General features: G+C 33.7%; 1 non-coding gene across 1 annotated transcript; it reads left to right on the top strand.

Moving 5' to 3' along the window:
* Positions 1 to 11,940: 11,940 nt before the first annotated feature.
* Positions 11,941 to 12,022, top strand: TRNAL-AAG (transfer RNA leucine (anticodon AAG)). Its single transcript has one exon. It is a non-coding gene; the product is annotated as a tRNA-Leu (tRNA).
* Positions 12,023 to 17,370: the final 5,348 nt, after the last annotated feature.

Consider the following 17,370-nt stretch of genomic DNA (forward strand, 5'->3'; position numbering starts at 1 on the left):
AGCGTGTGGCTGCCTTTAACAATCATAAAACTATCGCAAATAACAAAACTTTACATAGCTCATAAAGATAAAACCGAGCAATGTAAAAGCAAGCAAGCAATGAATGTGTATTGAGATAACATTGAGATTTGTACAATGCTGTCAACTGTCTACTATGGGCGTTACACAAATAAAACCTAACAAATATTTCAATTATCAATAAAATTATTAAGAAATTTAGTTTTCTGATTGAGATTTTAAGGCATAAAATTGTAACTCCATCTGCTTGTTTTTACAAGTCTAAAGATTTTAAATTATAAATGTAACACAAAATAAATTCAAAATTCAATATAGAAACCCCATAATTTTCTAACTAATTTTATGGAGAAATGTAAATTTCGATCAGAGAGAACAACTTTTACAAGAAAGTACGGAATCAAACAACAGTAAAAAATGTCAAAATGAGCGTTATTATTCCATCAAAATCAACATAAATATAGGACGAACATTACAATCACGCCACTATTTAAAAAACGGTAAAGTTCGAATAATCTTCGCACGTAAAGAAAAAAACGTATATTGAATTATATATTCCACTATTTGAGTCTGTTTTATAATACAGTGTTCATAATTTCAGAAGTTTTTAATTGGAGATAAAAATACGTAATCTATATGAGATAATTGTGAAATTAACGTTCAGGCTGCGGCATATACCATATCTCAACCCATGATAATTTAGGAATGTAAATTGTGATTTTTAAAGAGTTCTTGTAGCTTAAAATTTGAACTAAAAGTACAACTCAACATCAAAAAATTATTTCAATATTTTTTATCATTATTATACCCTACAACACTATGTGTTTGGGGGTATTATAAGTTTAATTGGCTAAAAATTGTGTAACAACTCGAAATATTGTTTTCCCACATAGGAAATTATATATGGATCTCTTTCTCGCCGAGCTGAGTCGATCTAGCTATGTATGTCAATCCGTCCGTCTGTCCATGTTAATTTGTAATCACTCTACAGGTCGCAATTATGGTCCAATCCCCACGAAATTTAGTATGGAGGTGGAGTTAGGGTCAGAATAGATTCCTTTTTTTTGGAGATGATCGCATAATATTTACGGGTTGAAATGGACCAAAAATGGCTGGGCAGAAGCCTTCCAATTTGGTTGGTCATCGGGTAATATTTAGTGGGTAAAATAGACCATAACATTTGTTTTAAATAAAAGTCAAATTTTTGCGTATATAGTAAATTTATCTGATATATATAGCGAAATATATACAATGTGTGTATACAAAAGAAAACAATGTGCGTTAGCTAGAATGCTTATATCTCAAGAATGGCTGGACCGATTTGGATTGTTATTCTTGTTTTTAATGATGTCCGCAATATATTTAGGGGTTATAATGGACCAATGAATGAAAATGAATGTTCCTGATTTTGTAGCCGTTATAAAGGTCACAAATAGAAACCAAATGACACGACATCTTACATGAAATTAGAGTAAAACGGACCACAACTTTTGTGTGAAAAATACCAACATTTCCATTCTACCGAAACGTTGAAAATAACTTACAGTCGAAATCCAAAATACGCAAATGGCCAAATATCGGAAATATTATATTGTATTATTATTTATTATTATTATATTTATTATTATTATTGTTATTATTATTATATTATTATTATTATTATTATTATTATTATTATTATTATTATTATTATTATTATTATTATTATTATTATTATTATTATTATTATTATTATTATTATTATTATTATTATATTATTATTATTATTATTATTATTATTATTATTATTATTATTATTATTATTATTATTATTATTATTATTATTATTATTATTATTATTATTATTATTATTATTATTATATTATTATTATTATTATTATTATTATTATTATTATTATATTATTATTATTATTATTATTATTATTAGTATTATTATTATTATTATTATTATTATTATTATTATTATTATTATTATTATTATTATTATTATTATTATTATTATATTATTATATTATTATTATTATTATTATTATTATTATTATTATTATTATTATTATTATTATTATTATTATATTATTATTATTATTATTATTATTATTATTATTATTATTATTATTATTATTATTATTATTATTATTATTATTATTATTATTATTATTATTATTATTTATTATTATTATTATTATTATTATTATTATTATTATTATATATATATATATATATATATATATATATATATATATATATATATATATATATATATATATATATATATATTACTGCATACAAAGAATAATCCGATTTGGCTTCAACTTTGCAAATCCTAATATTTCCATCAGTACTACCTCAGGTGAGAAAATGAACAGTATCGGTCCACTCCGTCAAGTACCTCCCCCTACAAAGTGTCAACATTTTGAATAATTATAATTCTAATAAAATGTGGAATAAAAGTCCGCTTGCCTTCAAATTTGGTACATCATAACATTTTTATTAAGCCAAAGTCTAGTATGAAGATGGAACATATCGGTCAAATCCTTTTGGTACCTCCAACAAAGGGTCAACATTTTGAATATCCATGAAGCTTTTAAAACGCGAAATTAACATCCGATTTCCATCAACACAAGATCTGTTATAAAAATGGTAGATATCGGACCATTTCTTCTGGAACCTCGCCCACATAAGGTTCAAGATTTTTAAAAAAACCAAACTCTCAAAGAAAACGAAATAAGGATCCAACTCTCTTAAAATTTCACGCATACAAACTATTTTGATTACACAAGATCTGTTGTGAATATGATATATATCTGCGAACCCCTTCTGGTACCTCAACCACAAAGGGACACAATTTTTCAATACCTTTATCTGTCATAGCAGCGAAACAAGTCGGCGATTCTTTACAATTTGCAATATCTAAGCATTTCCCTCAACAAGAAACCTGCTGCACCATTTTCTTACAATTTTGCCAATACCAATATTTTTATCATTTATTTATTAAGTATGAAAATGGAATAATATTAACAGAAGTCAAAATATATGTAAATAATGTAACGTTGGGTGAGGGTATACATCTGTCGGCAAAAACGGCTGATGCTTTTAACTTGTTTTTTTACCAACTGTCACATTACTTTTATGACAAACAATAGGTATTCTATCAAATATTCATATTTCGTTTAATTAAACCAACAAATCTTGGTAGAGGAGTAGTAAAAAATATATTTTCTGTTATTTTCCTTGTTCATCTGTTAATATCTTGTGGTGAAAGTAAAAAAAAAACCCTCCACAATTTTCCATGCATTTCAAGATAACGAAAACAAAATAACCTAAAAAAAACACTACTCCAAACTAAGCCTCCAACCATAAAACAACAAAAAATAAATAAACAAAAATAAGAAAAAAATCGCCGCTACCACTGCATATTGCTTTTGTCGGTGGTTGTGGCTGCATGCTGCACCTTATTGCAATATTAAATTTGTTGCTGCTGCTGCTCCCCGCTTTTGTATTTCTGAGTAGGAGTCTGTCTGTGACCGTGCTGTGCATATTTTCTTCAACTTGGTCTCAGCGAGGTTAATGTCAAAAAAATGATCGTGATCTTAGGTCTCACTCAGTGACAACTTGAGTGGGCTTTTCTTTAATGGAAAATGTTATTTATTTTCTGCATAGTTTTCGCGAAATTTCGAGGAGAAAATTTTCACCAAACAAATACATTGATGAATGAAAACGACGAAAAAAATTGCATTTTACAACACACTTGCAACAAGTAGCTATATCTACAGAGAGTGGCGAAACAAGTTTTTTGACGTTTCAACGATGGAAGTATGAACAATTGGGTGTATATTTTAGTGTTTACTTATAGTCCGATTTAAACATGTGGCTAAATATTGGTTAAAATTGCGCAGAATATTTTGGAAAATAGCAGCCTCTAACCTTACCGAATCAGCTGCAAATATATACTTTGTATTTTAAATGGAAACAATATATATTCGCCAAAAATGTCAGGGCCATTCCCATTTAATTTACTTTGCTTGTTTCGAATGCCAGTTTAGCTGTAAATTTAAGTTCCACATTCTAAAAGATGACAAATCATTCGTACAGAAAATATGAGGCATTTCCCAATTATTGGTACGTTGAAAATTTCGGTCACACTATCCAAACGAAATTGTTGTGACTAATTCTTAGGGGTTTGTGAATGGTTTTACGTAACATTTTCAATATCGGTCGACGTTTTGCAATGACTATCCAGAGATTTTAGGGTTTTAAAGACACAAGCCCTATTTTCCATTTAAAGTGGCCCTAATTTGACCATAAGTAACAGGTGGAAACATCCTTAACATAACATCCATTAACATAACAGTGGCATCAGAAGAAATGCCGAATATTATCGCAAAAATATTCTGGAGGGTGTATTAAAGCCTTGGGCACGCAAACATTTTGGCCGCAGACCTTGGACATTCCAACAGGACTCAGCACTATCGCACTCAGCCACCCAAGAATAGTTACAAGATGAGGTTCCTCGCTTCATTTCCAGCGCGCAATAGACACCAAAATCTCCGGATACCAATCCGTTAGACTATTGTGTCTGGAGTATTTTGGAAAGCAAGGTTGACACTAAAAAATACCAAAGCGCTTCGCCGGGAATTGGCCAAAATACCGCAGAGCAACATTCGAGCACCGTGTGACGGTTTCATTGGCCCTTTGAAGGCCATAATTCGTACAAAAGGTGACCAATTCGAACATATCTAAACTTATTCTAAAATATGATGTTTCGACATTTTTGCTTTTATTCAATAAAATTTAAAAAAATGTAAAAACTATGGCGTTTGACTTTGTTGCATTTTTGTATCTCACCCTGTAGTAAGTCGTATAAGTCTTCTATATAAAGAGATCTCTTGAAGGTCCTCTCTCTATAGAACAAAAATTAAAGGACTTCTCTATAGACCTTTCAGGTCTGGCATGATTTTCCATGCAGTGAAGACCTCATAAAAGTTATTTATGGATTAGGTCCTTTACCTGTTAAAGAAGCTTGGAAAAATTTCCATGGATAGAATACGTTTTAAAGGCCTTCTTAGAAAGAAAGATATCTTAAAGTCTTCCACCTATAGAAGATCTCTTGATGGTTCTCTATCTATAGAAGAATCTTCAAAGGTCTTTTACACATAGAATACAGGGTTGCCCATATTCGACGGACCCATCCGGCAACGCCATAACTTTTGACAGAGATGTCACATCACTTAATAACATACCGCGTTTGAAGCGTCAGTCCAAGCAGATTTTTACCATGAACCAATACACGCCACGCGAGCGCTCTGAAATAGTTGAAATTTACATTCAACAGAAGAAGTCAATTGTGAAAACTCAACGTGCTTTTAAAACATTAAAAAATGTGAGAAGTGCGTTTCTAAGAACACCATTAAGCGTTTATACGAAAAATTTTCGATTTTCGTTTTTTTTCAAAAACACCGTTCTCAGCAGTTGGACATGCCTCGGTCCACTTTACAAGGGATTATTCGCATTGATTTGCATTTGTTCCCGTACAAAATTCAATTGACGCAAAGAATGTTGCTTGCAGACAAGCCTCGTCGATTGGATGGGCCCAAAAAAAAAAAAACATGGGTCCGTCGAATATGGGCAACCCTGTACCTCCTTAGAGTCTTGCTTATAGTGAAGACATCATTTAATAGAATTTACTAGTACGAAATTAGTTGTTATTTTTGACCAAGGCATTGAACTCGCAACTTTCAATTTTGCACTCAGAGGCATTGTGCAATTTGATTATAAAATTACTTGAACATACGGAAATGCGCTAATCGACTCAAAATGTAATTCTCTACATAAAACAAGCTATAGGTTTATATCGTTTCCTTTGACAATCAAATCGACAAAGACATGATAATGCCCTACCCTATGTGGTATAGCATATAAATAAGGCAGCAACATCCCCCAAATATTTCTCTCAGTGTACATAAAAGGTGTTCAATTTATTTTTGACATTTATATTAATAAAAAAAATCTAAAATATATTCATCTGTGTGCGTGTGTGGGAAACTATAAAATAATATTTAGGCACTAAAAATACTATTTTAATAAAATTAGTCTCCCATTTAAAGGGAAAAACATCATAATTTATCTTTTTTCCAAAGTATTCTACCCAAACATTCCTGCGTAAATATTTGTGTAATTTATGATGTGTCATATTTGAAATGTATTTACACCAAGTACTCCTCCCGCAATAATGAAGTGAAAAAGGGAAATGTGACGAACGTGACCCGAATAATGAGACAATTTGCTATGCCCGTCAAGCATGCATTTGTCTTTTGAAATGAAAGGATCGCTACGAACTGACTGACTAACTAGTCGATCGGATATTTTCTTGTTTGCTATTTATTCCACTTTGATATTGAAGTTCATGATACAAGGACAAAGAAAAGTAATGTCAGCAGCAACAACAACAACTACTCTGGGAGTGCCATTAGTTGTTGCTTTGTTTGTTCAATTGTGGCTTTGTTATGGCCTAATAATGAAAGGTGAAAGTGAAAACAATCTGCCCGGGAAATATGAGATAGCGGTACGTGTTCATTGTTAGCCAACCAATAATGTTGGTATGGCTTTTGTTGTATTCCAGTGGGCCAAATGGCGCCTAATTTCAACATCCTTTTGTCTTCTCATTTTTTGTTATTTACGAGTTTATGCAGAAATATGGTTTTGGGATATTTTTGATGATTATACCGTTGCACAAACTCCATTGTCCTTGTGTCGTCTTCAATGTCCACGCTCAAGCACACACACACAGCCATACACAGTGAAGAGGGCTGGTTGATTTGTCATTTTTATGATGTGCTAAGATACAACTTAATTTTATTTCTCAAACTTTCCCATGTTTCTGTGTGGGCATATTTTGGTGTTCCTTTCCTTTTTCGATTCTCTTTTCATTGGTGTTTCATATTTTGCTTTGGTTCATTGTGTGAATGAATGAATTGAAATATAATATTGTGCCTGCTCTTGAGAACTACACTCCATGGGGAGTTTATATTGATATTTTAGGAATTTCTGAAACGAAATGAGCATTTCTTTATTTTTTTCACAAAAATTTCATAATGTCTTAATTAAATGGGTGGTCCTTTTTTCTGGTAGTTCATAAATTTGAATTGTTACCTTTATTCTAATGGTCATATGTCGAAGACATTGAAGTATAAAAATGGGACAAGACAGAGTCAAAATATTGTCACCAGGTGTAAAAACCTCAGGTGTTATGGCCCGGATTGACCTCTATTGGGCCCAGATTGCAGAACATCTGCCCGCTGCATCTCTTTCGCTGCCCAGCCAAACCTACTCAACTAACTCCAGCATCTTTGTGGACCCAAACCGTACAGGTTGCGTCCTTTTTGAGACTGAACTTAGAAGCAGAACCCGATTGATAGGAGTCAGAACGAACACAGCAGTATGAGCTGCTACAATATCTGTTGTTATGATATCGTTAAAGCATAGTTAACAATGTTAACTAATTTAAACCGCTAATTCAATATGCAATTAATTGGGAAAGTCTATGAAATAAAATTTTGAAATCAAATGTTAGGATTATTCAAACTTTTACAGGGTGAAATGAAAGAACTGCAACCAACTTCAGACTGCTGTGATTTCTAAGCCACTCTTCCGACAGCTGTTAAAATTATTCCAGTGACAGCTCATTATATTGTTTACAAGCTTACAAAAGCATTTTGGTGAGAATTTTCCAGAAAAAAAGTTATTCGTGATGAAATTCAAGCGTGATAGTGTGATTCCTTTTATTTGGCTGGGAAACCACAAATGGATAAATCTTTTGTTTCTCCATTTCCATCGCTCGTTACCGTGGTAACTTTCGATTTCTTTTAGAGAAAATCGATTTGGTCCAAACTTGGTATATCGTAATGTTATTATCAAACTTAGATCGAGTTCGGAGATGGGCAATATCGACCTACTCCTTCCAGCACTTCCCTTCCAAAAGATCAAAATTTTCTTTGAAATAATTTACATAACAGAACAAGTAGGGATAATCCAATTTTGTTAAAACTTTGCAAACTCCAATATTCGTACCAGCGCTAGGTCAGGCGAGAAAATGGACAAATTCGGCCCACTACATCAAGGACCTCTACCACAAATGGTCAACATTTAGAATAAGTGTAATTCTCATAAAATGTGAAAAAGAGTCAGATTTTCATCATCTGAATATTTTTACCAACACAAGATCTGTTATGAATATGAATTATAGCGGACCACTCCTTCGGATGCCTCCCTCAAAATTGGTCAATATCTTGAATATTTATATTTCTCATGAAATTTCAAACTTGGTATGTCTTAATATTTTTTTCAACCTGAGATCTGATGTATATATAGAATTTCAGAATCGGTCCACTCCTTCAAGTACCTTTTCCACCAAAGATCAAAATGTTCAAAGAAAATATTTGACTTATTAGAAAGTAAAAGGATTATTTTATTTGATTCAAACTTTACAACTTTACAACCTAATATTTGCATTAGTGCTGGGTCAAGTGTGAAAATCCACAAGGGGTCAAAATTTGGAATAATAAAATGCGAAAATCACATCACACATCCCAATATTTCTACTTTCACAAGATCTGATGTGAAGATAGAATTTATCGGCCATCGTCCCTTCTCCACAAAAGATTAACATTTCGACAATTATTATTTCGTAAAAATTTGGAAATAAATGTTCGATTTTCTTTCAATTTTGCACATACTAATATTTTTAGCAGTATTAGATGAAGTGGAATAATTCTGACCGCCACACACTTATGTACTTTCCTAACATTTCAACATTTTACAAAAATTATGACATAAAAATGAAGGATATAGAAATGATACAGTCCAAATATGGCAGGCAGTATAATTTTTATCAGACTTAGGCTCGATACGAAATGGACAATATTGGCCTATTTCTTCAGAACCTGCCCCATAAAGGGTCAACAGTTTGAACAAACATAATGCAAGACTGAAACTATAAATCTGCCGGCAAAAACGACTCATACTTTTTACTTTATTTCATTAAAGCTTTAGCCTCAGTTATAAAATTATCGTCCTACAAAAATAACCAAGAATGTTTGTCATATTCATTGCCACAAGAATTCGTTTTTTTATCAAAAATACACACTATTTTTTGAACATTATTAACATTCTTGCATAAATTACTGTAGGGTACAATATTAGTTTCTTTATACATTATTTGAGATATTGTTCATTCTCACATCGAATCCTTTCACCCACAAGTGTCACAGACGACTCCTGGTGTGCTAACACTCTGCCTGCCTTCAGCATCCAAAATTATTTGTGTGTTTTAAAACGCAAAAAAGGCTAAATGAGACCATATGGCTTAAATTAGTATCGAAATTTTAATTACTAATATCTCGTTCATATCCTGATCCTACCAACAAATAATCAATGTATTCAATTTGCAATGACACGTTTTTTTTCCATTGGCCACCTCCAACCATGCATCATCGTCAACATTATCATCATCGGTAACAGCATCCTTTTTTGCTGGATATGTTATGTTAATGATGAGAAAATTGCCAAAAATATTTGTTAACAACGGCGCTCTTGTCGATCGTGATCATCACGACGTATCAAGTAACCCACATTCAATATACGTTATACGTACGTATATATGTATGCCCTGCACATGCAGTCACCATGTATCATTGGGTATGTCCGTATGTGGCCATCGTCGTCACATCATCTCGTATACCACCTATAAAATGACCGGCCAGACATCAAGGCAGGTGTTGTAGGTGAAAACAACAACAGCAACAACAACAAATATACACGAAATATAAACATTTGAATATAAAGTTTGAAATATTGAAAAGACCCATGAAAATGTTCACACGCTTCTCGAAAATCCAACAACTCAACACTTGTGTATCACAGATTTATTAATTTCAACCAGCTATCGAAACAATCTGCTGCAAGGAGCGTAAACAATGTTGCAGAGACATAAAACATTTGGTAGGAATATGCGACAATAGTTTCAAAAGTAATGTTTGCCAACGGCTAGATTTTTTATTAAATTGTTCCCAAAATGTAAAAAACATAGATCAGCCGACCTTAGGTATTTTGAAGGGCCTATCCATATAATTCAAATAAAAAAAATTTACTTTGAGTTTTTCAAAATTGTACTGGATAGAACGCACTTAGAAAAAAAAACAACCTATGATTTTTAATTTTTAGTTATTAAAAAATATTGTTTTAACTTTTGTATAATTATTTGTATGTTTTAAGTACAATTTTGCAAATCGATTTTCGTCGCACGGAAGTTTAGATCTGAGCCTGTGACATTTAGTATTTTTTTCTCAACGCTCGCACAAATTTGTACGATTTTATTTCTTAAAGTACAGAATTTTAGTTTCAACCAGTAAAGAAAGACCAAAAGTCGGACGGGCCGACTATATGATACTCTAATTTAAATTATTCCATTTGCAATTCGAAACCAAAAGTTACTTTTTTTTTTGCTTGGTTGGGTTTTTTCCATTTAATCGAATTTTAGTCGAATTACAAATAAAATAATTCGAATTTTAAATAGATATTTACCAATTACAATTCAATTCTTTCAAATTACAAATGAAATAAATTGTTTCGAATTATATCTGAAAAGGTGTGGAACAAAGATGGGATACATCGGTTCACTGCCTGTGGTACCTATCCCAAAAAATCACCATTTAAAAAAAAAATAACCCTCAAAATAAGTGAAATTAGTGTCCGATTTTCTTCAAACTTATCACTTATCAATATTTCTTCTCATATTACATCTAATGTGAAGATGGGATATATAGGTCAACTCCTTCAAGTACATCCCAGACAAACAGTAAATTCATAATGGGGAAATTTATATCAAACCGTATGTTGAGGTTATAAATATGTCGATAAACAGACTGATATTTTCTAAGTCGTTTTGTATTCGGAATGAGTTTTTCATGCTGTGTAATTATTATTTTTTCCTAAACTTATAAAATAACTGTTTGTGAAAATTTAACAATTTTATTTTTAAAATTATATCAAGTAAAATAGGTATAAGTTCGGCTGGGCCAAACTTTGAATGCCCTCCACAATTTGGAACGATTTTGGCAACCCTCAAAACAATAAAATCCGTTAAAATTCTGTTAAAATCTTAAAAATACCGAATGTAGCTGTTATATTAGGGTCTATACGACATTTAAATGCGAACCAAAAAAAATCGGTGAATAATGTAGCTAAAATCATCAAAATACCGAATAGCGGTGGTACCGTTATATGGGGGCTATACGAAGACGTGGACCCACATGGCTGTAGCATCCATTACGAACATCCAATACCAAATTTGAAAGAATTCCGTTATTCCATGGCCCATTTTCAATACCAAAAGTCGTGCAGACATAATATTTATTCGAGTAAAATTCGTTCGGAAGCTAGAGTGATTTCCAAAGACGGACAGACTGACTGACGGATAGACCGACGGAAATCGCCATATAATTTTATGCTGTTCAAGAATATATGTACTTTGTGGGGTCTAAAATGTATATTTCGAGGTGTTACAAACGGAATGACAAACTTAATATACCCTCCATACTATGGTGGAGGGTATAATACGCCATTGTTGAGTAATAATTAAATTTAATAGATTTGTTAACGTCTAATTTAGTTTTTTTTTTCACACCCTTATCGTATGAGTAGTTACTATAGCTAAATGTTTTATCTTAAGCCAAAATGCCCACACTCTTATTATATAGTCAAACACATCCATCCATTCAAACATGAGGCTAGGTATAAAAATAAATGGCTGCTTGACAGCAGCATGTTCTATTAAAAGAATTTGTATTTTGTCGATACGATAGTCTTTTCTCTCATTTGGATTATGTGCATGTGTGCGTATGTGTTAATTTGTATTGACCACACCGCATGGGTAGCGTGGCCGAGCGGTCTAAGGCGCTGGTTTAAGGCACCAGTCTCTTCGGAGGCGTGGGTTCGAATCCCACCGCTGCCAAGTTGATTTTTTATTTAATTTTTATTATTTTTTTATTTAATTTTCTTATTTTTTTTTTGTATTTTCTCTTGAGTCCATTTTTATTCCCATTGCATTGTTGTCTTCTCCTTTGTTACCTTTCAGCGTGTCAATTGCTTGGATCATTATCAAAGTTTATTTCGCAAATAAACATGATTTGTACGGCTTGGAATTCTATATTGCATCCATCGGCTGTATAATTTGCCCGGACACTTTGCTTATCAATTAATGACCCATGATTAGCCTCCAAATTTGCCAATATCTCATCCGTGTGAGTGTAGAGCGGCGCGGCGCGGCGGTACCTGGTGTTGTTGATTTATTCATAAAATTGTTTTCTCTTGGTAGTTGGTTTCTTCAATGGATCTCCTCGGTTGGCCTTTGTTTTAGTGTTTTTTTGTCTTTCGTACTGTTCGTCTATTGCAAAATAATGTTGATTTGTTGGTCCCGAACAGTGGTTTTGAAGTTCCAAAGTAAAATACGAAATAAAAAATGTTTATATGAAAAAGTTGAACAAATAGCAGAACCAACGGATTTTAATAATATATAGCTTCCATGTAAGGGTAACACCTAAATGGATTTTCAGATTTGAGACATATTTTTTAACCAACTTGGCAGGCATACGGAATTTTAGACACGCGATGGCTAAAAGCTTACTTCAAAATAATTTCAATATAGGCTGGTCACTTGGGGGATAAAAAGACGTAACTTTATTATTTTTAGAGACTTAGTAGACATTTCTTTCACTTTCCTTCCACTGTATTCCAATTGCCTGTTTTTAGCCATTGAACCCCAACTATTGAGTTAATGCCTTTGTCGATCTGCAGTTGGGCCAGACTACTGCAACCGACAACAACTGCAGCTAACAAAAATATAATGAGAAAAACCTGGTTACGAAAGCCTGAAGAAAAAAACTTCCGCATTCATTTAAGATCATTTCTGTCGTGTCTGTATAGCTGCCACTACTACTTTGCTGCCGGTGCAACATTTTGTTGTTGCTTCTATAAACGTTTGATTTTTGTTTAAGTAGCAGAAGCCGATGTTGGTTGACTACCAATAATTTACAGATTTGGCAGTATCATTGCAGTCTCTTATTTCATTTGGAAAAAATCAACTTCCCATGGGATTTTATAAATATGAATCAGAGATATTTGTTCATATGTATATAGAAACATTAGTTGTCTTTACTGCTTTACAAATTTCAAGGATAATGTCAGTGAAGGACAATTATGCCTTTATTGATGAATATTTTTTTATACCCCCACCATAGTATGGAGGGTATATTAAGTTTGCCATTCCATTTGTAACACCTCGAAATATACAGTGTAGACCCAACAAAGTATATATATTCTTGGTGGAAATCACTCTAGCTTCCTAACGAAATGAAGTAGTTTGATAAAATTTTACTCATATGTGTATTATGTCTGAAGGACTTTTGGTATTAAAAATGGACCATAAAGGTTTACGTTTTTGTATAGCCCCCATATAATGATAATTCCCTATTTCCGGTATTTTGGTGATTTTAGTTCGTAATGGATACTACAGCCTACGACAGTAAATTGTCCGCGCAGATCCACGTTTTCGCAAAGGATACTTCGCAATGGATACTACAATCTATGACAGAAAATTGTCTCTGTATTTCTACGTTTTGGTATAGCCTCCATATAATAGTACCTCCCTATATTCTGTATTTTGATAATTTTAGCTACATTATTCACCGAAATTTTTTTTTCTAGTTTCGCATTTGCAGGTCCACGTCGTCTTATAGGCCCTAACATAAAATTTAATAAAATTTTAAAGAAATCTTTAACAGATTTTTTTTATTTAATTTTTTTATTTATTTATTTATTTTTTTTTTTTTTTGAAAATTCACAAATTCGTTGCAAATGGTGGAGGGCAGTAAGAGTTCGGCCCGGCCGAACTTAGAGCTTTTTATACCCTCCACATTGGAAAAGAGGGTATATTAACATTGTCATTCCGTCTGTAACATCCCTAAATATTCGTGGTAGACCCCATAATGTATATATATTCATCAGCATAATCAACATAAAATTCTAAGTCGATTTAACGATGTCCGTCTGTATGTCTGTCCGTCTGTCTGTTAAAATCACGATACAGGCCACATTATTTGACGTAGAGCGTCAAAATTTAGCAGAATAATTTGTATTGTGTCTAGGATGGTTGGTATTGACAATGAGATATATCGGTCCACGTTTTGGTATAGTCCTCATATGACGATACCTCCCGATAATCAGTATTTTGATGATTTTTGCCACACTTTTTCACGGATTTGTCTGAAAATTGGTATTTGTAGGTCATAATGGATCCTAGTTCGTGTGGCGAAGCATTATATGAATAGGCCCACGCTTTGGTATAGCCCCCATATAACGGTACCTCCCGATATTCGTATTTTGATGATTTTTGCCCATTTTTTCATGGATTTTTCTAAAATTTGGTTTTTGTTTTCCGGAGATTTTGGTGGCCATGGCGTGCGCTGGAAATTAAGCGAGGAACCTCATTTTGTAACCATTCTTGGGTGGCGCGTGCTGAGTGCGATAATGCTGAGTCTTTTTGGAATGTCCAAAAGATCTGCGGCCAGAATGTTTGCGTGCCCAAGGCTTTAATACACCATCCAGAATATTTTCGCCATAATATTCGACATTGATTCTGATGCCACTGTCGATTAATATGAGAGCGACCATCGGCTGTTATGGCGGCCCACACCATCACCATGGCCGGCGTTTAAGTTCTGGTGGCCAACCGAAGGTTCAGATTTTCAGCAGTCCTCTTTGGCAAGTAAACACGATCATTTTGTTTGATTACAAACTTCTGGACAACGAATGTTTTATCATCGGAGAAAACCAAATTCGGCAGTTCACCACTTTCGGCCAAGCGAAGCAACTATTTAGCTCATTTGAGTCTATTTTCTTTCGGTTGCGGTGTAATTTTTTGCACTTCTTGGAATTTCAATGGCTTTACCCCAAGCTCATTTTTCAATATTTGCCGAATGGAATATTGCGATATGTTCAGCCCACGAGCCATTTTTCGGCTACTGCGACGCGGGTTTCGATCAAGTCGCTTCTTTACGTTTCGAACCATTTCTGCTGATGTTGCTGTTTTTTTTTTCGTCCACTTCCTTGACGTCGGGCTACGCAACCAGTATCACGGCAACAAGCGATGGCACGAGACACAAAAGATTTATTTACATTTAAATGCTGGTGTGCTCTAAGGATAGCCACTTGTGGTTTTCCAGGGAAACATAAAGAAATCACTTTATCACCTGAATGAGAAGAGAAAACCAACCGAACGGTTTGGTTGTTGATTCAATTCTGTTTTTATTTAAAATATTTGTTCCTTACGTACTACTGAAACTAATCTAACTTAACCTAGTCGCAGCCACACAATTGTTCTTATCTATTCTAATATTGAATGGAGAACATTGCAGGGCTGCTTTACATTTCATTCAAGTGATCTTGTGCATCTACTGAGCGCATCGATATCTGTGCGTGTGGGTCATAACCTTTATTATCTGACACATTATCGTATGCGTCAGCGCACAAGATCACCGAATTGTTCACATGTGGTATTTTATGGCGGCTGGGAAATATGTAATTTTTGAATATTTATTGTTTATTGCTAGTTTTTCCCAGCGCCTCAACCGCACTCAAAAGTATGTACAAAGTATTTTGTACATTCTCCCGGGCGGCTTAAATGTGCATGTTTATAGTGGACTGTATTTTTTATAAAGTTAACAAATGGATAATATGGAATATTTAAATATAAAGATATGAAAGATTTGAAAAGAAAATTTATGCGTAACTATCTATATATGTTGAAATGATATCAGGTAACCGCTTCCAGGAAACGACTCCAACGTTTAATCCAGCCTCTCTTGCCGATACCACCACCTTTATCTGCTGGCTTCATTCTCCATACCGCATTCATAGTCCATCGATGCAGACCGCCATCATTCACGTCGGAAAGGATTACCATTGGCTCCATGGTACGCTCTGCTTCCGTTCTTAAGGTTAATGTTGGTTTGTAATTGAGTTCTCTCTGGTAATATACTTCCGAAACCAGAGACATTTCTTGGGCTTTTTCTAATTCATCGATGCATTCTCTTCCTGCAAATTTACCACATTCGTAGACAATTTTTGGATCTTCTGTGCGTGGCAGCTTTTCTTCTTTTTCCTCTTCTGCAATAAGACTATTTATTACTTTTCTTACAGAATGTTCGTCCTCATTGCCATTGCATCGATTGTTTTTTAATAAATTGAGAGGTTCCTCCGGAAATGGTTTTCTATATGTCAGCGCTAACACGACACCAGAATATTCTTCTTCTTCCCGTTCCTCAGAATGAGGACTTGCCGGTGGGAATTTATTTAATAATTGATGTGAGGATCTCCATTTCCCAAAATTTTCATCCAAGCATCGAATTGGTTTGATTTTCACAGAATTATGTTCCTCTTTTACATCTGCCAGTTGTTTGGACAGGTCATCTCTCTCAGCTTCCAAGACTTGCCGCGCTCTTTCCGAGTTAGCCAATTTTTCATTGACTTTCTCTAACTTCGTTTTCAGATATCGCAATTGATCTTTCTGAACACGAAGTTTTTTTTCGAATTGTTCATCTTTGGCCCGCAGATTTTCTTCAGATTTGGCGAGCAGATATTTTTCGTGGGCCTTCGCATTTCTCAATATCCTTTCACTTTTTTCAACTTCGATTGTTAGTTGAGAACGCAGTTCGCTTGCTTGTCCCTGCAGAGATTGTAACTTGTTTTCATATGCTTGCATTTGTTCGTGCAAACCATCTTCTAATTCTCTGTCGTAATCTTCCTTTGTTTCGACATAGTTGAGTTGTCTGTTTTCTTCCACTTGCTCTTCCCAAGTTAAATGGTCATATTTCAGCGAGAGTATCCATCGTGATGGAGGTTTCATCGAATCTTCGATTTCTTCATCGATGTCCAAGCCTGTGTAATTGCGACTCCGGGTTGCTAAAAGCTTCATTGCTGATAACATACACATATCCACATCACAGGACAATATCTTCATAAGGGTTGGAAGATATTTTTGGTGTACCCTCAAGTACCGTCGTAACTGGTAATATGTGTTTTCTACCAGTACCTTCCATGCCGCGACGTGTTTCACCTTTTCAAAGGCTGACGTCGACGTTAATAGCTGGAAATAGTCTGCCAAAGTGGTGATATTTTCTTCCATTTTTTTATTCATTTTTTAATTTTAATGTTTTAGATGGGACTATTTGTCCTCTTTTCAAAACTTTTTTATATTGCCTTCTTGGCTTTTTTCGATTTTTTGATTTTTTCTTTTCCAAAATT

This window comes from Musca domestica, unplaced genomic scaffold, assembly GCF_030504385.1.
Source record: "Musca domestica strain aabys unplaced genomic scaffold, Musca_domestica.polishedcontigs.V.1.1 1, whole genome shotgun sequence".
Taxonomy (NCBI): Eukaryota; Metazoa; Arthropoda; class Insecta; order Diptera; family Muscidae; genus Musca; species Musca domestica.